This window comes from Ovis canadensis, chromosome 24 (genome assembly GCF_042477335.2).
Source record: "Ovis canadensis isolate MfBH-ARS-UI-01 breed Bighorn chromosome 24, ARS-UI_OviCan_v2, whole genome shotgun sequence".
NCBI classification, from domain to species: Eukaryota; Metazoa; Chordata; class Mammalia; order Artiodactyla; family Bovidae; genus Ovis; species Ovis canadensis.
The window spans coordinates 53,795,742-53,819,830 of NC_091268.1; the positions used below are offsets into that span (position 1 = coordinate 53,795,742).

Sequence of the window (24,089 nt, forward strand, 5' to 3'; positions counted from 1 at the left end):
GATGTTCGTTTTCTGAATGTTGAGCTTTAAGCCAACTTTTTCACTCTCCTCTTTCACTTTCATCAAGAGGCTTTTGAGTTCCTCTTCACTTTCTGCCATAAGGGTGGTGTCCAGAAATAAACAATGGAACCCTGATCTACCACCCCCATGATCTACCCAAGAAATCAACTCCTTGAACTGCAGTAAAAAGCCTAGGAAGCCAGGCCACTACCTCTAGCCAACCTCCAGGAAGCTAAGCAGTAACTTTTATAGAAGTTAGCTCCAAATGACCAGGACTTCATCAATTACTGAGTTCCCCTCGCTTTTGTTGTTGCTGGTGGTGGTGTTCAGTCCCTAAGGCGTGTCTGACTCTGACCTCATGGACTGTAGCATGCCAGGCTCCTCTGGCCTCCATTATCTCCTGGAGTTTGCTCAAATTCATGTCCATTGAGTTGATGTTGCTGTCTAACCATCTTATCCTCTGCTGCCCGTTTATCCTTTTGCCTTAAATCTTTCCCATATCAGGGTCTTTTCCAATGAGTTGGCTCTTCACATCAGGTGTCCAAAGTGTTGGAGTTTCACCTTCAGCATCTGTCCTTCTAATGAATATTCAGGGTTGATTTCCTTTAGGGTTGACTGGTTTGACCTTCTTCCAGTCCAAGGGACACTCAAGAGTCTTCTCCAGCACCACAGTTTGAAAGCATCAGTTCTGCTCTCAGCCTTCCTTATGGCCCAACTCTCATATCCATACATGACTACTAGAAAAACCATAGATTTGACTACACAGACCTTTGTCAGCATAGTGATATCTTTGCCTTTTAATATGCTATCCTGGTTTGTCATAGCTTTTCTTCCAAGGAGCAAGTGTCTTTAATTTCATGGCTGCAGTCACCATCTGCAGTGATTTTGGAGGCCAAGAAAATAAAGTCTGTCACTGTTTCCATTGTTTCCCTATCTATTTGCCATGAAGTGATGGGACTGGATGCCATGATCTTTGTTTTTTGAATGTTGAATTTCAAGCCAGCTTTTTCCCTCCCTCCTTAACCATCATCAAGAGAATCTTTAGTTCTGCTTCATTTTCTGCCATCAGAGTGGTATCATCTGCATATCTGAGGTTGTTGATATTTCTGCTGGCAACCTTGATTCCAGCCATGATTCATCCAATCCAGAATTTTCCATGATGTACTCTGCATGTAAGTTAAATACTATGCAGGGTGACAATATGCAGCCTGTTGTACTTCTTTCCCAATTTTGAACCAGTCCATTGTTCTATGTCTGGTTCTGTTACTTCTTGACTTGCATATGAGTTTTTCATGAGACACGTAAGATGGTCTGGTATTCTCATCTCTTTAAGAATTTTCCACAGTTTGTTGTGATTCATACAGTCAACGGCTTTAGTGTAGTCAATGAAGCAGAAGTAGATGTTTTCCTGGCATTCCCTTGCTTTCTCTATGATCCAACAAATGTTGGCAATTTAATCTTTGGTTCCTCTGCTTTTTCTAAACCCAGATTGTACATCTGGAAGTTCTCAGTTCACATACTGCTGAAGCTTAGCTTGAAGGATTTTGAGCATTACCTTGCTAGCATGTGAAATGAGCGGAATTGTATGGTATTTTGAAATTCTTTGGCATTGCCATTCTCTGGGATTGGAGTGAAAACTCATCTTTTCCAGTCCTGTGCCCACAGAAATCTCAAAAACAACAGAATGATCTCGGTTCATTTCCAAGGCAAACCATTCAACATCATGGTAATCCAAGTCTATACTCCTTTCCTCTGATAACCTCTGAATAAACAGCCTGGCCTGTTCTCATCTGGTTGGTCTTCATTTATTTTCAAAGATGCAGTCAATGGTAAATACTTTTCTGTACATTCTGCATATTTTGACTAGCTATTGTATTGTGGGGCTTCCCTCATTATTTGCCATTAAAATGTATTATTCAAAATTCACTAAGTGAAAGTAAGAAGAATTTAAACTTAAAATGATGCTTTTCAGAAAGAAGAGCTTTCTGATTCCTAGAGCCCTTGAAAAGTGTAATACGTTTCAGGTGGAGGGTCATTTTGGAAGAAAATTTTCCTTTGTGATTGTGTAGTTATGTGCTGGTCAGCACTAGTAGCCACTAACTACCTTTGAATACTGAGTATTTGAAAGGTGGCTAGTCCAGAATACTGGAGTGGGTTTCCATTTCCTCCTCCAGGGGATCTTCCTGACCCAGGTATTGAACCCACATCTCTTGCATCTCCTGCATTAGCAGGAGATTCTTTACCACTAGTGCCACCTGGGAAGCCCAAGTCTAAATTAAAATGTGCTTTAATTGTAAAATACCATGAATTTTGAAGACTTGGTATGAAAAATATGAATAGAAAATATCTCATTAGCTTATTTATAATAACTATATGCTGAAGGAACAATGTTTTGGACATACTGAGTTAAATAAAACAGTACTAAAATGAAAAATAAAAATAAAATGATGCTTTTCATATACATCTAACATTTATACTGCTAAAGTTACTAAATTTTAAAATTTTAGGGTATCCTGTTTGACTTATTTTACAGTGTTGCTGTTAGAATTGCCTGTAGAGTTTGAAAAACCAAATATGATATTGGTCTAAAACAGATATTCCCTATGACACATATACTCTGTGTGTGTGTGTGTGTGTGTGTGTGTGTGTTTGTAAGTATGTATGTACTGGAGGAGGATGTTAGGGGTAAGGAATGTCATGATGTGATTATGAAAAACCTATTAATTATCATTTAAGCTACTTACTAATATGTTCAAATAGTAAGATTCATATCAGCCTGTTTTTATTATTGAATAAAATGCATAAGAACTTTTAAAATATATCATTAGATTCAGTTCATGCTCTTTTTGAAAAAAAGAGAAAAGTAATCTTAGTCTTTTGTAACATGGAATTGCTTTTCCCTTTGTTTCTAATTCTTGTGTTAGATTTGGACGTCAAGGACTTGAGTCCTTTGCAGATTCAGCTACACAGCTTTCTATTAACAGCTTTTGGTTTGTTTTAGGGAGAATTATAAACAATAGAAATCATCTCCTTAAAAAAGTTTGCAAAGGCTCATTTGCAAGCCTTCTGAGTGCAGAACCTTTACAGGATAATTGTTTGAGGGTTTTATGTCTTTTGTTTTTCCCTTCCTATTTAATTGACTTTGGTACTATATTTTTCCTTCCAAACTTCTTTTAATTCAGTACATTCAAGTTTTTACTATGTTATTTACCATATCTATTACTTTGAATTATTTAAAATTTCCAGATGTATTTCTAGAGAGTTTTCCAAGAATTAGTATCTCTTTTGTATTGATCAATACAACCAGAGATTTATCACTTATTTTTCCCCAAAGAGATAACATTAGATGTATTATTTTTTTCTTTTAAGAATAAACCTGTTAAAGCTATCACCTTCTCACATCAAGTTTCCATGGAAAGTAGTTTAAAATAGATGGGGAAGGGACCAAAAAATAAAATAAGTAAATCTTTTTTAAAATAAATAATTTATTGAATTTGTTACAATATTGCTTCTGTTGTTTATGTTCTGATTTTTTTGGTCTTGAGACATTATTTAACAATTAACCAGTGATAGCACAGTTAAAATAATACAATGCCAAGACTATAAAAAAAAAAAAGTCCCAGAGTTCAGTAATATAAACCCTTATCATTAAGCTTCAACAGAGAAATCAATGTCCCATAATAAAATCTCCTCTTAGAAAAATTAAAATAACTGAATCTCTTATTCTTAATTTCAAAGAAAACTCTGCAAAGTCCCATTCATGTGGGTCTCAGGTGCCTAGATAAAATTTGTATTCCTTCTTTTAAAACCTGCCCTGCCTTCCATTAAAATTAATGTTTTCTTCAATATCTCCAGAGATGGACTAATTCTCCCCCAAGCCTTGTGTTCCCACTTGTGTTCCCAACAAGTCAACTGTTTATCTTAAAAACACATGGCAGCTGTAAGGAGCTTAGAAGTCACCACTCTATCCACACTAGTAAAAAGCAAAACAAACTGATAAATCAACAGTCTTAGAGTCATCAGAAAAATGAGGTCACAGGGCAAACAACTGCCCCCCAAAATTGGAAAGACAGGTGAATATAGAGAACCACAACTTACCAGAGCAGAAATCTCCATGTGGACCAATCCAGGGTAAGCAAACCCGAGCCGTAATTGATAAATTGCTGGAGGCTTAGTGGGGACAAGTGTGAGACTCAGAGTCTCCAGGGAGGTCCCCACACTTCTGTGAGTTTTACCTCCAGAGCTTGACCAGTTTCTCAAGGTGAAGATAGGAGAAAAATCGCCTCATACCTCCTGCAAGGGAAGGGGAGAGACGTGGCCATTTTAAATACAGCAAAGCATTCTGGTTTTCTTAACAAGATCTGCCCTCAGGAGAAACTAGTTAACCAGAGAAACTAGTTAACTCAGATTCTTTATCATCTGAGCCACCAGGCTTCCCTGGGTCGGGAAGATCCCCTGGAGTAGGAAATGGCAACCCACTCTAGTATTTTTGCCTGGGAAATCCCATGGACAGAGGAGCCTGGTATGCAACAATCCATGGGGTTGCAAAGAGTCAGGCACAATTTAGTGACTGAACAATGAAGTATTATATTATTAAATGCCAACTTATAGCAGGGTTTTCTGGGTTTTATTTTTCCGTGTTTCAGGGCTTGTGAGATCTTAGTTCCCCTGCCGGAGTTGAACTCATGCCCTAGGCAGTGAAAGCACAGAGTCCTAACCACTGGACAACCAGAGAATTCCTTACAGCAGGTTTTCTTAACCCATTATGTCATGTTCATATAGTCAAAGCTATAATATTTCCAGTAGTCACGTACAGACATGAGTTGGACCATAAAGGCGGCTGAGTGCCAAAGAATTGATGCTTTCAGACTGTGGTGCTGAGGAAGATTCCTGAGAGCCCCTTGGACTGCAACCAGTCCATCCTAAAGGAGATCAGTCCTGAATATTCATTGGAAGGACTGATGCTGAAGCTGAAACTCCAACTCTTTGGCCACCTGAAGCTGACTCATTGGAAAAGACCCTGATGCTGGGAAAGACAGGGCAGGAGGAGAAGGGGATGACGGAGGATGAGATGGTTGGATGGCATCACCGACTCAAAGAACATGAGTTTGAGCAAACTCCAGGACATGGTGAACGACAGGGAAGCCTGGTGTGCTACAGTCCATGGGGTCGCAAAGAATCAGACAGGACTTAGCAACTGAACAACAACCAGTACAGAGGCTTTCCCTCAGATCCCTTTGACTCGATCTCCACCCCTTTTTGCATCACAAGTCTGACATTTTGTGGAGCACTCAAGCTTTCTGGGTCTCTCTACTTGGGGGTGGTCTCTGAACAGGCCATCTAATCCTCACACCACCAGGCACCTGTGGAATGGCAATCCCCCTTCTACTGAGGAGCTAGCTTTCTGAACACAGCAGTAACCATGCCATCCATGTTGCCGGCTGTCACCATGAGGCCAGCCAAGTCTACCAGCAAATGGAATTTTCCACTTCCTCTAAAACCTTCCACAGGTTTTCTTGCTTTTCACTTCTGTCTCATGGCACTTGAAGCCCTAGGCTTATTTTATCCCATGGCTAATATCTGTGACAAAGCAGGCCCTGATTGAGAGGGTGAAGATGCTCATAATTACCTTAGCAACGGAACATGCTGTGCATTTGAGTCATGTACTCTCATCCCCATAGCAACACAGAATCACAGAATGTTGATCCTTTGAAGCCCAGCGGCAAAAGGGCTCACTGATCTAACCCCTTTCTAACACAGAAATGAAAACAAAACAAAACCTTTAAAAAATATTATTTACTACTCAGCCTTCATATCCTTGTGCATATCCATTGTTTTTATTGTTTATAATGGAGTGTTGATACAAATGTTTTGTTTAGTCAGTAAGTCATGTCCAACTCTTTTGCAACCCCATTGACTGTAGCCTGCCAGGCTCTTCTGTCCATGGGATTTCCCAGGCAAGAATACTGGAGTGGTTTGCCATTTCCTCCTCCAGGGGATCTTCCCCACCAGGGATCAAATCCAAGTCTCCTACATTGGCAAGCAGATCCTTTACCACTGAGCCATCGGAGGAGTGCAGCTGGTTGTATACATACATAACTACACATTATAAATGGGCTATAAAGGCACAATTCAAAGAGGAGGTCACCAAGAGGCCAGCCCTGGGCAGTAACCCTAGCAGCTAGGCAAGTCTGGGCAAGGCTCGCCCAGGGCAGAGCAGCCTCGCGCCCGGGACTCTGCCAGATCGGGCCTCTGAGCAGAGCTGGAGCTCTGCCGTTCTGGAGGCGCACTCGGGCCTTCCCAACCAGGGCTTGCAGATGCACGCGGCTGGGCTGCCTCGTCTTCTCCTGAGGAGACTCACTAACCCTAATTGTCAAAGAAAGTTGTCAGAAAAATAGCATTTGATCGATAAGTGAATTGGTGTTGGAGAAGACTCTTGAGAGTCCCTTGGACTGCCAGGAGATCCAACCAGTCCATCCTAAAGGAGATCAGTCCTGGGTGTTCATTGGAAGGACTGATGTTGAAGCTGAAAGTCCAATACTTTGGCCAACTGATGCGGAGAGCTGACTCATTTGAAAAGACCCTGATCCTGGGAAAGATTGAAGGCAGGAGGAGAAGGGGACAACAGAGGATAAGATGGTTGGATGGCATCACCAACACAATGGACACGGGTTTGGGTGGACTCCGGGAGTTGGTGATGGACAAGGAGGCCTGGCGTGCTGTGGTTCATGGGGTCGCAAAGAGTCGGACACGACTGAGCGACTGAACTGAACTGATAACTGAATTATGACTAAGTAAATGGTAGACACTCAGTACGTATTTGTGGAATCTGATTCTTTCCCTAGATGCTTCCTTTTGAAATTTGAATGTGGGAAGAGATAGAGGAAGCAGAAGAAAGAGCAATGGAGGCAAAGTGTACAGTAAGAACCATCTAGAAATGGAAAATCTTCCTAAATTGTGTGTGTGTGTGTGTGTGTGTGTGTGTGTGTGTTTTGGCTGTGCCTTGTGGCTTGCAGGATCTTACTTCCCCAACCAGGGACTGAACACAGGTCATGGCAGTGAAAGTGCCAAGTTCTAGCCTCTGGACCGCCAGGGAATTCCCAAAAATCTCTGGAGTTTTAGATCAGAATCTAACATTAACAACCTGTGTGATGTTAGGCATGTCACTCACTTTCTATTTCCCACCTGTTATAACACTTTGAGATTAGACTGGCTCAGGGTTTTCCAAAGCAGGTACAGGTATCACTGTGCTAAGCAAAAACATTAAAAAATATTTTTGGCTGCACTGCATCTTCCTTTGACTATACAGAACTTTGTATTCATTTGCATACAAACAATAAAAGTACCATAAAACCCCCACGATTTCAAAAACTTTACTGCTCAGGAGAAGATTCAAGTAAGTAGTGCCAAGCCTTCCACCTCTTATGGTATATAAGAGCTTGGATGGCATCCCTTGAATGGCAAGAACCTCTTATGGTTCATAACATATATATGCACATTATATATAATACACACACACACATACATGAAACAGCAGTTTGCAGACGTTGGACAGCACGAAGCACAGGACTGGATGCCCGACGGACAGGTGACAAAGGAAATGAGGCCTATAACTACCCCAACTTCTGCCCAGAAGCAATTTCTGGAACAGAGGTGCAAGGAGGGAAGACCTAATCAGAACTCAGGACCCTTATTGAGTGGAGGAGATAGAGATCAGAACTCAGGGAAACTCAGGCAGCCAGAAATTGTAGGACACAACTATGGAAAGAGTAGAATTGTGGTTCAAATTATATGTGGAAGTAAAAGCCTAAAAGTGGGATCTTCTTGGCGGTCCAGTTGTTAAGACTTCGCCTTCCAATGGCAGGGGGTGAGAGTTCGATCCCTCATTGGGGACCTAAGAGCCCACGTGCCTTGTGGCCAAAAAACCAAAACATAAAACAGAAGCAAAAAAAAAAAAACAAACCAGAAGCAATATTGTAACAAATTCAATAAAGGCTTTAAAAACAGCATAAAAGATGGGAGGGGGGAAATGAAAGTATATTTTTCATTTAAGGGTTTACCATTATAAGAAGATGGGTTATGATAAGGTAAGTATTCATGTTATAAATCTTAATGAGATCATTAAAAGATTAATACAGAGAGGAATAGTTGATTAGCCAACAGTAGAGATAAAATGGAAATCTCAAAATTACTCAGTTAAATCCAGAAGGGAGAAAAAAGAGAACAAAGAATAATAGGGCCAAAATAGAAAACAAATACGAGACAGCAGATTTAGACCCAGTCGTAGAAATAATTATATTAAATCAAAATGGCTTAACCACTTGAATTAAAAGACAAATGTTGTCACGTTAGGTAAAAATGCAAGACCCAGCTATATGCTGTCAACAAACCTAAGGTTTTAGTTGGAAATTTCAAGACTTCCCCTCTTTCTCACTAGCAGAACAAAGAGACAGAAAATCAGGATGGATATTGTAACACTGACCTTGCTGACTTGTCCAGAACATTCTACCGAAGAACAAAAGAATACACTTCCTTTCCAAATGTACATGGATTCACTAAAGTAGACCACATCACTGGCCATGGAACATCATTGGCCAATTCTTGAAAAATGTTTTCGAGTTGATAGCATGTAGAATATGTTTTCTAGTCACAAAAAAATTAAATTAGAAGTCAATTTGAGAAAGATGTCTAATAATAATAAAGAAATTTAATTCCAAATAATAAAGAAATTTAAAACACAGTCCTAAATAATCTGTAAGTCAACTAAAAAATCACAAGGGAAATAACAAAATGTTTGAATTGAATGGAAATGTTAAGAAATACATGAAAACTAATAACTTTTATTTTTCAAAAGACACCATCAAGTAAACAAAAAAGCAAGAGATTTGAGAGAAAATATGCACAATACTAAGGACTTTTATCGAAAAAAAAAACTCTTATAACAATTGTAAGAAGATGAAGCACTCAATTTAAATAATGGGCAAAAAAATTGAACAAAAATTTCACAAAAGAAGAAATAAAAAGGCCAATAAGTACAGGAGAAGATGCTGAACGTAAGTCACCATTAGGGAAACAAAAATTAAACCACACAAATGTAGGGACTTTCCTGGCAGTCCAGTGGTTAAGAATCTGCCTTCCAATGCAGTTTGGACCCCTGATCAGGGAACTAAGATTCCACATGGCTTGGAGCAGCAGTGTCCAGGTGCCACAGATAAAGAGAAGTGCAGTGCTGTGGCGAAGATCCTGCCACAACTAAGACCCAGTGTATTATTATTAAATAAATAAAACAATAAAATACAACAAAAATAAATTTTAAAAAATTTAAAAGACAATATCAGTGGAGATAAAAAGGCCATCCACAGAATGGGAGAAAATACATAGAAATCATATATCTGATGAGGAATTAGTATCCAGAATATATAGAAACCACCTAAAACTCAATAATGAAGAAACAAATTCATTCACAAATGGACAAAAGCCTGAACAGATATTTCTCCAAAGAAAATACACAAATAGCAAGCATGCACATGAAAAGATGCTGAAGATCATAATCATTAGGGAAATGTCAATCAAAGCTACAGTGAGATACCACCTCATTGCCTTAGAATGGGAACATTTTTTTAAAGAACAGTAAATAACAATATTGGCAAGGATGTGGAAAAGTTGCAACTCTTGAGCAGTTAATGGGAATGTCAAAACGGTAGAAAACAGTATGTTCCTCAAAAATGAAAACCAGAATTACCATATGACCCAGCAATTCCACTTCTGAATAGTAACGGAGAAGGCAATGGCACCCCACTCCAGTATTCTTGCCTGGAAAATCCCATGGATGGAGGAGTCTGGTAGGCTGCAGGTAAACATACACCCAAAGGAGTTGAAAGCAGGATCTCGAAGGGATATTTGTATGCCCGTGTTCACAGCTGCATTGTTCACAATAGTTAAAACATTGAAGTAACCCACGTGTCCACTGACAGATGACTGGATAAGCAAAACGTGGTAACATACACAATGGGCTACAATTCAGCCTTAAAAAGAAAGAAGATTCTGACACATGCTACAACATGGATAAAACTCGAGGACACCACGCTAAGTGCAATAAATCAGTCACAAAAATACAAACACTGCATGGGCACATTTAAATGAGGTACTTGCTGCTGCTGCTAAGCCACATCAGTCATGTCTGACTCTGTGTGACCCCATAGACGGCAGCCGAACAGGCTCCTCTGTCCCTGGGATTCTCCGGGCAAGAATACTGGACTGGGCTGCCATTTCCTTCTCCAACGCACTTAGGGTAGTCAATCCTAGAGACAGAAAGTAGAACGGTGGTTGACAGGCGCTGGGGCAGGGAATGGGGAGTGATTGTTGAATGGGTGTAGAATTCTGGTTTTTCAAAAAAGTTACGGCGACAGGTGGTGACAGTGATTGCACAACATTATAAATGTATTTAACACCACTGCAGCCGAGCTCTCGCCCAGAGAACCCCAGGGACGGGAGCCTGGAGGGCTGCAGTCCATTGGGTTGCCAGGAGTCGGACACGACTGAGCGACTTCACTTTCACTCTTCACTTTCCTGCATTGGAGAAGGAAATGGCAACCCACTCCAGTCTTCTTGCCTGGAGAATCCCAGGGACGGGGGAGCCTGGTGGGCTGCCATCTCTGGGGTCGCACAGAGTCGGACACGACTGAAGCGACTTAGCAGCAGCAGCAGCAGTGTGTACTTAAAAGTGGTGAAGATGGTAAATTCTATTTTCTATGTGTTTTACTATAATAAAATTACCAACAAATGAACATATGTTGAACAAAAGGAACCAGACACAAGAGCACCTGCTTTATGGGCTCATTTATCTGAAGCTATAGGAAAAGCAATTCTAAATCTAAAGTGATAGAAAGATGAGTGGTTGCCTAGCGCCAGGGATGGGGGTGGTGGATTGGCAAGGAAGGAGCATGGGGAATGTTTTGGGGTGATGGAGATGGTCTCTGTGTTGATTATGCTGAGGGTTACATGGGCATATAATCTGTCAAAACTCATAGGAATGTACACTTAGAGCAGCTGCATTGTGTTGAATACAAATTAGACTGTTACTGCATTGGGCCTGAATGGCAGGAGATGACTACTTCTGAATGCAGGCAGAGTTCAGGAGTAATTTCCTTCATGGCCTGATGAGCACAGCCTCATCTAGATGAAGCTGACGGTGAGACTTCCAACACTTGGGAGCAAAGTGATGACGCACAAATTAGGAAAACGCAGTCCTCTGCTGTTATAAATTGCTTTATAGGTCGCTGCCACATTAACTGCTTATAACCAGAAAATGAAATCAAGGGAACACTGCTGTGATGACTCATACGGATATACGAATTATACCACAGCTCTCTGGAAGGTTCGGAGGGTTGGTGTGTGTGTCACACCACCTGCCCTGTTACATGGAAGTATAGCCAGTACGGTTGATCGGAATTTCCGGATTTCAAACATCATTTGTTGTCAATAGTTTTGTCTGTAGATAGGTATCTTTTTCCCTTTCTGATTTGTGGTGCTGGTTAACATGAAAAGCAAAAAAACCCACAAAAAACAGGGACTCCTATTGTTTGTTTATTTATCTTTTGACTTGACTGCATCAGGCCTTGGTTGCAGCATGCAGGATCTTCCTCGCAGCGTGCAGGACCCTTCATGACCGTCCATGGACTCGGCAGATGTGGCCCGCGGGCTCAGCAGTTGCAGCACTTGGGTTTTGTTTCTACGAGGCTTGTGGGCTCTTAGTTCCCTGACCAAGGATCAAACCCCTGACCCCTGCCTTGCAAGGCAGATTCTTGACCACTGGACCACCAGGGAAGTCCCCAGTTCCTCTTGTTGATATAGAACTTCATTTTCCCTTAAACTATAAATGTGGAACAAATATTCCTTGATTGCTGACTGATCACTGACATTCTATTCTTTTCTCTCTCTCTTCTTTAAAATAGGCGAGTTTTATTATCAAATCTACAAAAACTCGGTAATCTTGTAGTATTACTGCCTTTAAGTTTTTCAGAGCTTTGGGCAGATAGCATTTTAAGGCAGCAAGTATAAAGAACTTTTTTTTTAACTTAAGTGCCAGTTTTCGCCAAGTTTCACACAAAAATGGTTTTTGTTTCGTATTTTCATTTTTCCTACTGTAGTCAAAGGGCTGATTCTGATCAGTGAAGAGGGAATGTTTGACTCTCCACTCAGAGTGTTAATCCAAATAATGCAAAGAAAGTAAAAATAGCAGCCGTGTAAATCTTCCTGACATTGCAGCCAAGCTAAGGACACAGTCAGTAACTTATAGAAACGTGATTCGTACAGATGACCCACAGACACATGAAAAGATGCTCGTCATAGGTAATTATTAGAGAAAAGCACATCAAAACTACACTGAGGTAACACCTCACCCTGGTCAGAATGGCTAGCATTGAAAATCTACAAATAACAAATGCTGGAGAGGATGTGGAGAAAAGGGAACCCTCCTGCACTATTGGTGGGAATGTAAATTGGTGCAGCCATTACAGAAATCAGTATGGAGGCTCCTCAAAAAAATGAAAAATAGAGTTGCCCTATGATCCAACAATCCCACTCCCAGCTGCACATCCAGACAAAACTTTAATTCAAAAAGATACACGCACCCCTCTGTTCATAGCAGCACTATTTATAACAGCCAAGACAGGGAAACAACCTACATGTCTATTGACAGATACATGGATAAAGAAGATGTGATGTATATACACAACGGAACATTACTCATTCATAAAAACGAATGAAATAATGTCATTTGAAGCAAGATGGATGGACCTAGGGATTATCATACTGAGTGAAGTAAATCGGGAAGAAAACGACAAATACCATATGCCAGCACGTACTCACGATCTAAAATGTGACACAAGGTCACAGGAGCAGGGCTTCCCTGACAGGAATGGGATTGGAGGCACAAAAGCAGCTCCGCGTGCAAAGCCTTTGGGCCCTGCAAGGCCCGAGGCTCCAGCTCGGAACTGGCAGATAATCAGTGCCGGCTGGGTCTGGGATGCAGGTGGGGCCTTTGGAAAAAGAGAGCAGGCAGAAAAGAAGCATTCCTTCCAAGCTCGTGCTGAGAATTACAGCTCGCAGCCTTGAAGAAAAACACCATGAACGTGAGATCTCTCACCACACGAAGGAGGCTGAGTGCCTGGGGAGAGGAATTGAGCACACAGGCGGCCCACCAAGAACCTAAAACATCGTGATGCGGTGACCAAGGGCCCACAGTTCTCCGTGGAAGGGCTACTTATTATTGCCCACTTCTGTGTAGACATAGTTCTGGTTTAACTAGTATCTGTGTGCTCCCAGCAAATTATAATAAATCATCCTCAGTGAAAAGAAATAAAAAAATATGACACAAATGAACACATCTTTGAAACAGAAACAGACTCACAGATATACAGAACAGACTTATGGTTGCCAGCCAGGGGCAGGGCAGGGAAGGATGGGGAGTTCGGGATTAGCAGATGCAAACTGTTGTATATAGAACAGATAATCAACAAGGTTCTACTGTATAGCACAAGGAACTGTATTCAATATCCTCTGATAAACCATAATGGAAGAGAATATGAAAAAGCATATCTCTATATGTATATCTGAATCACTTTGCTGTACAGCAGAAATGAACATAATGTTGTAACCCAACCGGAGCCGCTGGTTTTTACATCACCTCAGTCTCAATAAGGGAATTCCACTACTTTCACCGTGACCCAAAGAGCACACCCACAGGGCCTGCGAACCCTCCCGGAGCTCAGACCACAGCCACTTCATTCTTCTCTTAACGAAGCATGTTTTAAGTTTCACGTCTTGTACCTTGATTTAACTTTTACTTGTAGTTCATTGCTTTAATTATAAATTTAAAAATTTTAATAACATGGAATATATTTTTCTGGTTACCTTCTGCTTATGGAAAGTGAGACGTTTTTACTTATAGCAGTAAAATAAAGTTTCCTTTTTATTTTTTATTGAATTTTGGTTGATTTACAACATCGTGTTAGTTTCCGGTGTATCCTTTTTCAGGTTCTTTTCCAGTATAGGTTACTATAATATATTGAATATAGGTCCCTGTGCTATACAATAGGACCTTGTTGATTATCTATTTTATATATAGTAGTTTGTATCTGCTAATCCTAAACTTTGGTAATGATAAATTTGTTTTCTATGTCTGTGAGGTGAGTCTGTTTCCTTTTTACATAAATATGTATTTTAAAATATATTAAATAGTTGATTTGCAATGTTGTGTTTTTACTGTACAGCAAAGTGACTCAGTCATACGTGTATACATATATATTTTATATTCTTTTCCATTGTGGTTTATCACAGGATACTGAAAGCGGTTCCCTGTGCTCTACAGTTGGCCCTTGTTGTTAATCCATTCTATATGTAATAGTTTGCACCTTCTAATCCCAGACTCCCAATCGATCTTAAATAAATATATTTTAACAAAAATGAATCCGTCTAAAGAAAAACATTTTTAATGGGCAACAAGTAGATTAGGCAAATACTGTTCGTGGTGGTACTGCTCAAATGTCTGAGATTTGGGAATGTGCTCTCTTCTCAGCTCTGCTGCTTTGTGGGTCGATAGGAGGGCTGGTGGGGGCTCACCTGTGTCATCTCAGTCAGAGGGGGCAGCAGCAGCAAATAAATAGTAACAGTGGGACTTCCCTGGCAGTCCAGTGGTTAAGATTCTGCACTTCCACTGCAGGGGCACGGGCCGGATCCTAGTCGGGGAGCCAAGATCCCACAAGCCAGGTGGAGCGGCCAAAACAACAACAAATATGACAACTAACGGAATCTTTGGAAGCAAGGGCCATTCTCTGTCCTGCTGTCTGCTGGTCAGCAGGTCATTCCTTCTCATTCATTGATGATTTTAGGATCTATCTTATTCCATGCCCTCTACCTGCCATTCTGACATCTTTCTTGATGATTTAACATCCTTTTAAACTATCTCTCCACTCCCAGGCTCTTAGCTTTCTGATCCCTCCTCTTCAATGATCATGACTTCACCTGTTAATCCACACGCACAGTTACACTCTCAGTTCAGTTCAGTCGCTCAGTCGTGTCCGACTCTTTTCGACCCCATGAACTGCAGCACGCCAGGCCTCCCTGTCCACAACAGCTCCTGGAGTTTACTCAAACTCATGTCCATTGAGTCAGTGATGCCATCCAACCATCTCATCCTCTGTTGTCCCCTTCTCCTCCTGCCTTCAATCTTTCCCAGCAACAGGGTCTTTTCCAAAGAGTCAGTTCTTTGCATCAGGTGGCCAAAGTATTGGAGCTTCAGCTTCAGCATCAGTCCTTCCAATGAATATTCAGGACTGATTTCCTTTAGGATGAAATGGTTGGATCTCCTTGCAGTCCAAGGGACTCTCAAGAGTCTTCTCCACACACCACAGTTCAAAAGCATCAATTCTTTGGTGCTCAGCTTTCTTTATAGTCCAACTCTCACATCCATACATGACTACTGGAAAAACCATAGCTTTGACTGGACAGACCTTTGTTGGCAAAGAAATGTCTTTGCTTTTCAATATGCTTTCTAGGTTGGTCATAACTTTTCTTCCAAGGAGCAAACGTCTTTTAATTTCATGGCTGCAGTCACCATTTGCAGTGATTTTGGAGCCCCCCAAAATAAAGTCACTGTTTCCACTGTTTCCACTGTTTCCCCATTTATTTGCCATCAAGTGATGGGACCAGATGCCATGATCTTCATTTTCTGAATGTTGAGCTTTAAGCCAACTTTTTCACTCTCCTCTTTCACTTTCATCAAGAGGCTCTTTAGTTCTTCTTCGCTTTCTGCCATGAGAGTGGTGTTATTCACATATCTGAGGTTACCGGTATATCTCCCGGCAATCTTGATTCCAGCTTGTGCTTCTTCCAGCCCAGCGTTTCTCATGATGTACTCTGCATATTAGTTAAATAAGCAGGGTGACAATATACAGCCTTGATGTACTCCTTTTCCTATTTGGAACCAGTCTGTTTTTGCATGTCCAGTTCTAACTGTTGCTTCCTGACCTGCATACAGATTTCTCAGAAGGAAGGTCAGGTGGTCTGGTATTCCCATCTCTTTAAGAATGTTCCATAGTTTGTTGTGATCCACACAGCCAAAGACTTTGGCATAGTCAACAAAACAGAAGTAGATGTATTTCTGGAACTCTCTTGCTTTTTTGATGATCCAGCAGATGTTGGCAATTTGATCTCTGGTTCCTCTACCTTTTCTAAATCCAGCTTGAACGTCTGAAGTTCACAGTTCACATACTGTTGAAGCCTGGCTTGGAGAATTTTGAGCATTACTTTGCTAGCGTGTGAGATGAGTGCAACTGTGCAGTAGTTTGAGCATTCTTTGGCATTGCCTTTCTTTGGGATTGGAATGAAAACTGACCTTTTCCAGTCCTGTGGCCACTGCTGAGTTTTCCAAATATGCTGGCATATTGAGCGCAGCACTTTCACAGCATCATCTTTTAGGATTTGAACTAGCTCAACTGGAATTCCATCCCCTCCACTAGCTTTGTTTGTAGTGATGATTTCTAAGGGCCACTTGACTTCGCATTCCAGGATGTCTGGCTCTAGGTGAGTGATCATACCATCGTGATTATCTGGGTTGTGAAGATCTTTTTTGTATAGTTCTTCTGTGTATTCTTGCCACCTCTTCTTAATATCTTCTGTTTTTGTTAGGTCCATACCATTTCTGTCCTTTATTGTGCCCATCTTTGCATGAAATGTTCCCTTGGTATCTCTAATTTTCTTGAGGAGATCTCTAGTCTTTCCCATTCTATTGTTTTCCTCTATTTCTTTGCATTGATCACTGAGGAAGGCTTTCTTATCTCTCCTTGCTATTCTTTGGAACTCTGCATTCAAATGGGTATATCTTTCCTTTTCTCCTTTGCCTTTCGCTTCGCTTCTTTTCACAGCTATTTGTAAGGCCTCCTCAGACAGCCATTTTTCCTTTTTGCATTTCTTTTTCTTGAGGATGGTCTTGATCCCTGCCTCCTGTAGTGTCACGAACCTCCATCCATAGTTCTTCAGGCTATCAGATCTAACCCCTTGAATCTATTTCTCACTTCTACTGTATAATCATAAGGGATTTGATTTAGGTCATACCTGAATGGTCTAGTGGTTCTCCCTACTGTCTTCAATTTAAGTCTGAATTTGGCAATGAGGAGTTCATGATCTGAGCCACAGTCAGCTTCCGGTCTTGTTTTTTGTTGATGGTATAGAGCTTCTCCATCTTTGACTACAAAGCATATAGTTACACCCTAGGCTTCATCATTACCAAAACTGCACCAATTTCTAAGACCTCAGCTTTAAGAATCCCTCTCTTTGACACCCTTCTATCTCTCTAGATTCTTTCTTACCTTTGCATCTATGCAAGTACCTGGACAAAGATCCACCTCCTTGCTACCTGGCCTCACTTTAAGTTTATAATCCCAGAACTCCAGACCAGCAACCCTTTGCAGTTGCTATCATTTCATTCTCTCATCGTTTTCTTTCACAAACCTCCAAGACCCTCTCTCTGACCTCACTCTTAGCTAACGGCTCTCCTTCTGGTTTTACTGAAATTCAGTCGTATTGTGTTGAATCTCCGAGGAGCGTTTGGCATTGTTGATAACTCCCTTCTCCTCGGGACACTTTCTTTCTCTAGCCTTGGGATACCACTCTCTTCTGTGTTTCATCCTCCTGTACTGCTCTTTCCTTCTTGACATCCTCCTCCAGATCCTAAATGTTAGGTGACCCTGGCCTCCCTCAGCTGTCCTCTCTCCTCTATCTACACTCATTCCCCGGGTATAAGTATAGCCAGTCCTGAGGCTTTATATATTATCTGTATCTTAGTAAATCCCAATTTAAGTCCCCAGCCTCTGAGTTCTTATCTTTCTGAAGCTACAGACTCATAGATCTATTTGCCTATTGACATAGCTAGGGTCTAGTTTGCAATGTAACGTGAAGAAACACATTCACTTCTCCCTACTCCAGCCAAAATCTGTTCCTCCTGATTTTTCCCGAATTTGTGAATGGCATCACCATTCACCCAGCTGCACAAGCCAAAAACCTGCAGTTATCCTCAATTCCTTTCATTCTGTCTACATCCAATCCATCAACAAATCTTTTTTACATTAAAAACAATCCCTAATCCGACCATTCTCATCACGTCCTCCTCTGCGGTGCTGATCCAAGTCACCATCTCTCATCGTTTAGAACCTGCGACAGCTTCATAACTGGTGTTCCTGATTCTGCTCTTACTTTTCTACGGTCTATGTCCAAAGAGCCACCAGCGTGCTTTTGGAAAACACCAGCAAATCAACTCACACCCGTCCCCAGTTCCCCAGCAGCTTTCCATCACACTTAAAATCCAAATGCGTTTTAAGACCGTCTACTATTTGGCTCCTAACCAGCTTGCCAAGCCCATTCCCTAGCACTCCGTCTCACTGCTTTGCAGCTACGGGGCATCACCCTGTTTTTCTAACACTCCAGGCATATTCACAATCTCAGGGCTTTGCTCTTGCTATATATACCCTCTGCTTGGAGCGCTTTCTTCAGGTGGTCGCCATGGCCCATTCTCTCACTTGATTTAGACCGACCGCACTATTATCTCCATCGCAGGTTCCCTGGTGGCTCAGCTGGAAAGAATCCGCCTGCCAATGCAGGAAGTGTGGGTTCGATCCCCGGGTGGGAAAGATCCCCTGGAGAAGGAAATGGCAACCCATTCCACTATGCTTGCCTGGGAAATCCCACAGAGGAGCTTGGTGGGCTACAGTCCTTGGGGTCACAACAGTCGGAAACAACTTAGTGAGTAAACAACAATTATCCCCATCACTCTATCCTTTTCTCTGCTTTTTTTTCTGTGTGTGCGTGTTTCCGAACACTTCCTGCCTGAGCCAGTATTTTAATAGGTTCGTTAGTTCACCAGTTATTGACTTGTCCACTAAAATACAAGTTTCATGGGAACAGGGATCTTCTGTACTGCTTTTGCTCCAATCCCCAGAACAGTGCCTGGCACACAGGAAGCCCTCTGAAAATATGTTCCGTGAATGATTTGCCAAAGGCAATGGGTTCAAATAAATGCAGATCCAGGAGATTTCCACGTTCACCCGCTTCACGCTCTGGAGCTGAAAACCCCAGAGTGATAGTGACACCTCACGGGGCTCCCTTCGTCCTCCCGCCTAGTGGCGAAGTCAAGACTCAGCCCACGGCGAGCTGGGACGAAGGACAGGAGTCCCTCTCTATGGTCTTACTCCCCAGACCCCTCCTCCCTAGCCCCCTGCGTGCCTCTATGGTTCTTCCTGTCATTAGTCGGGAGGGGGCGCTGTGCGCAGGCGCGCGGTGACGCCTCGGCAAGGCCGGAAGGAGCGCAGCGGCGGCCTCGGCGGCGGCGGCGGCAACCAGGCTGTCGCGGCCGCTCCTGCTGACTGGAAACCGCGGCGACAGAAGACCCAGAGCCTGCCTCGCGAGCCGGCGAGTCGAGTGGCGAGTAAGTATCGGCCGCGGCTCCTCGGCCGGCTCTGTGGGGCGAGTGGCGTCTTCACCGGGCGCCTCCATTAAGCCGGGGGTGGGGGCGGGGGCTCGACCGTGAAGGGCCCCGGGGGGGCGCGGGCCGGGCCGGGCTGCTGCCCCGACGCGAGCGAGCCCAGGGCCGGCTCCGGGCAGCGCCGAGCGGCTGGAGCAGCGGGGCCGGCGGCCAGGCAAGAGCGACAAAGGCACGGGCGGCCGGCGGACCCGCCGCGGGTCCCGTTACTTCGGGAAGTTTCGCTGGCCGGTCGGTGGGTCCGCCGCGCGAGGACTCGAAAGCGCCGAAAGACTCGAGTTTCCTCGGCAGCACCTCCCGGGAAGCGGTGGCCGTGGAGCGGAGCGCGGCCCGGAGCGCGCGGGGGGCGCAGCGCCGTGACTTTGAACTCCGACGCCCCGCGGTGGGGGTGGGGGTGGAGCCGCGGGCCGCGGTCCCGGACCCTCGCGGCTCACCTCTGGAGGGGCGTCTTCCCCAGAAGGCGGCCGCTCGCGGCTGCCCACCCTCGTGAGGACTCCCCGAACCCCGGGCAGCGCAGGGAAAGCGAACCCCTGCCCCGTGTGCTCGGAGTGCTGGGCGGCGAACGAAGGCGCTGTTTCGCGTGGGTTGTGGCTCGAATGCCGCGTGGGGCGATTGTCGAAAACTTTGGGCCGCTCCGGTCTCGTGACCCAGCGCGCTGAGAGCCTTGCGGGGTCTCCGTGCCGACCTCAGCGAGTGGAGCGCTGTGATCAGTCGGGGTGCGTCGTGAGGAGCGCCTGGAGGGGGCTGGGCTTAGGCTTTTTGATACCACGAGAAGATGGCTTGCGCGGCTGGGAGAGGGCACGGCCGCGTTCGGAACGCTGGCCCGCAGGAAGACCGCGGAGAAACGGCCTTGCTCCGTTAGGTTGTTTTTTTTGTTTTTTTTTTTTGCAGAAGTCGTTTATAGTAGCTGGGAGTAGGAAGTGGCTGGACTTAAGGAAATAGCTCGAGAGCCTGGGGCTCTGGAGATTTTCGGAGCTCCCTGTTAACGTAAATAGAGGCTTTATAGTTTCCTCCTGAAGGCAGGCAGCAACTGCAGAAAGAGAAGAAGCCTTGCAGCCCGTTTGGAGAAGTGTAATGAAGGAAGTTGAGCTATGAGTCTGGAAGACTGAAAGTTTATGAAATAGGGTGGATGAGAGAGCCTGTGCTCATGTTAATGAGTATTTACAGTGTTCTAGGCTGTGGTAAGAGCTTTACAGACGTCATAATTTTCTTTAGCTAGATACTGTTCTAAGGATTTTCCGTATATTAACTCTGAATCCTCGATAACATGGCTTTTGTCGTCCCTTATTTTCAAGAGGGAGACAATGAGGTGCTGAAAAAATAACTTACCTTGTAAGAGTCTAACCTGGGACTCGAACCCAGTTTGGCTCCAGAGTTCATACTCCTAATTATCCTGCTATACTTGTGAATATTCAAGAAGTTGTGACGTATTTACTTTTGCCGGGCTGTATGCTGTGTCCTGAGGCTTTGGAAATGAATTGCACTAGAGTCCTACCTTCTTGGGGCTTCCCTGGTGGCTCAGACAGTAAAGAATCTGCCTGCAGTACAGGAGACTGGGCTTCGATCCCTGCGTCGGGAAGATTCTCCGGAGAAGGAAATGGCAACCCACTCAAGCGTTCTTGCCTGGAGAATCCCATTAACAGAGGAGCCTAGTGGGCTACAGTCCATGGGGTCGCAAAGAGTCGGATATGACTGAGGAACTAACAGGTTAACTTTCAGTTCCCTACCTTCTTGGAACTGTTTTTAGCAAAGGAGGTGGATGTTAAGCATAGCTTCCAAAATATTTTATTGTGGTAGTACTTGGAAGGAGTGAGAGACATATGAACAAACACTAGTCTGGAAAGGTTTTTCTCTGAGAAGTGAAATTTTAAGATGGGGAACTGAAGAGTAAATAGAATTAATTTGTCAAAGAGAGGCAGAGAGAAGAACCTGAAGTTTCACAGCACTTTCTAGGACCTGAGCCGTGGTTTCTGGAGAATGGTGAATAGGCGAAGAAGTATGAGGTGGGGCTGGCTGGGTCAGCAAGGTCATGTGAGGTAGGGTTTCATAGGCCATGGTAAGGATTTTGGTTCTGCCATGAAGAGATTTGTGGTTTAAAAAACAAAAACAAAATTCCGTGCTATATGAAAATTCATTGGGGGGTACAACTTGTAGACAGTGTTGGGATAGAATGGGCAGGATGTCATGAGTTAACGGAGGATTCAACTTTAAAAATATCATTGAAAACATTGATTTCTTCTTTGTGGACTGGGGATATGCTTGCTTATCCATCCCAGTTTCCGAACCAATTTTCAGTTGACAATTGGAGAAAAAAATCTTAATGTTTTATGTTAAGCTCGTTAGCCTACCCACTGAAAAGTTTGAATAATTTGTTTAAAACCTTTCGTGTTGTAAAAAGATACTGATAACAGAATTTTTAGAGCTCTTTGAAACCACTTGAACTCCAGACTAATTGTTTGCATATCATCTGTGATTATGGATGCTATTTTACCTTAGTTCCTTCATTTTGTATGTATATTGAAATTAACGTGCATTGCATTTTCTTTTTCTGAACTCATCAACTTCATTGTTCTTTCGTTATAGTATCACCATCGTCCAGTCATCTGATCTCAACATCGAGGTCAACTTTGACTCCTTGCTTCTTCTTGCCCTGATGACCAGTTACATACGAAATCCCATCGTTGCACTTTGCTGGTGGTCTGATGGTTAAGACTCCGTTGCAGGGGTTGCAGGTTCAGTCTCTGGTTGGGAAACTAAAATCCCACATGCCATGTGCTGTGTCCTTTAAAAAAAAAAATCCCATTGACCCTAACCTTTATAATTAGTATCTTAAGTCTTTTCCTTCCTCTGCTTGCTGTTACCTTTTACCTTTAGTTCCCACTTCACTGACTCTTGTTTACTGGGTTTTCCTGCCTCTGGATGTCTTCTGAAGTCTGTCTTACACTTTGCAGCTTGGTCGTTGTTCCTAAAGCACAACTCTGCATTCCTTCCCATTGTGTTAAAAAATAAAAATTAGAGCTCTGCTTCACTTTTCTGTTAGCAAACCACCTCTGAGCTTAGTGACTTAATACAACAGTTTTACTTGTTGGCAGTTTTGTGGGTCAGGAAATTGGGAAGATTTCACCTGGGACCTTTTTTTTTTTTTTTGATTCACATGCTGTCAGCCACAGTGGCTGGGACTGGAGGATATACTTCCAGAATGACTTCTTTATTCAAATGGCTTGTCTGAGGCTGCTGGAAGACGGCCCAGCTGCCTTTCCCTCTCCATGTAGTGTCAGAGCTTTCCATGTGGTCTCTCCGGTAGGGTAGTCAGACTTCTTACATGGTCACTCTGGGCTTCCAGAGCCCTTGATGGAAGTGCTACTGTCTTAAAAACTAGGCGTGGAACTGGCAGAGCATTCAGTTTAGCTTAAGTATGGCTGTCTCCCCTCAGCCTTCCCTGACTGCCTGGCCTCTCCTGTCACAGTCTTTGTCTTGCAGTAAAGACCATGCTTTGTAGATACTGAATTGTGTGCCTATTTTCTCTCACTGATGGAAGTTCTGTGAGGCAAGATCCATGTGTGATTTTCTTTGTTATTCCCCGTGATGCATAACACAGATTCTTTAAGTGTTAAGTAAATAATACCAGTTTAGTGTAGAAAAATCAAAATTTAAGGAAGCAAAAATATAAACCTACTGCTTAGAAATAACCATTAGCAACTTTTTTGTGTTGATATTGATTACATGTTAGTACAGGATTACAAAGAATGGCTATCTAAATATTAAGATGAGAAACTAGTATTTGAATGAAGAGCAGTAATCATTTATAGACGTTTTAAAAAATATGCTTGGAAGTGGTTTTGTGGGGGCTGGTATAACCTGGGCATGTCAGCTTCTCCCAGCCTGGCCTGGCTCTCCTTTGCCCTCCTTTCCTTTATTACCCCAAAATCAATGTTGCAAAAGTGATGGGCATATTTTTGGAAATTATTCTGGAAAGCAGCACCACTGCAAAACCCCAGGACCATACAGTGTTATATTAGGAGCATCTGAAAGGAAAAGTGGAGGAGTGACGTGAACAGAGGAGTAAGAAGGAAATAGTTGGTTTAAGACAGACCTACGGACTCTGGTCACAGGAAAGGAAAGATGCAATTTTGACAATAATAAAATTGTATGAGAGAACCATGGATGATTCCCATCTTTTCCTGACTTCCTTTGTTTTCCAGATTTTCTATAATGATGTAATTTTTTATTACACTACATTGTGTAATACTTTATAATTGACGAAGAGAATGAGAAACTGGTTTTTTTCACGTAAGCCACATTACTTGACTACTTAAATGTGGCTGTGATGAACAGCTCCAGTCTCTGACAGAGGAAGTTATTTTCAGAGTCACTCGTTCATTCAACAACTGTGAAACACTGAAAGTACACTTATGAATAAGGCGGAGTCAAGGGCATATGGAGAAAACAAAATATGAACTCTTTCTCATCATGTGTTGATTCATTCATACAAGGAAGAGAAGGGTTTAAAAAAAGATCATTAGGACAGTTGTGGGAAGTGGAAAGGAAGGAACAT

The 24,089-nt window shown here is 42.9% G+C and overlaps 1 protein-coding gene across 5 annotated transcripts in view; it reads left to right on the plus strand.

Moving 5' to 3' along the window:
- The first annotated feature begins 19,197 nt into the window (after positions 1–19,197).
- The window catches only part of RNF216 (ring finger protein 216), a 120,681-nt gene continuing 115,789 nt past the window's right edge, over positions 19,198–24,089 (plus strand). For 2 of the 5 annotated variants that reach the window (XM_069570017.1, XM_069570018.1), the window contains exon 1: positions 19,301–19,480. The gene's annotated coding sequence lies outside the window, so the exon portion shown is untranslated. Of the gene's footprint in view, positions 19,481–22,117; positions 22,155–24,089 lie in introns of all 5 variants that reach the window. The other 3 variants (XM_069570016.1, XM_069570014.1, XM_069570015.1) reach the window with 3 other exon arrangements.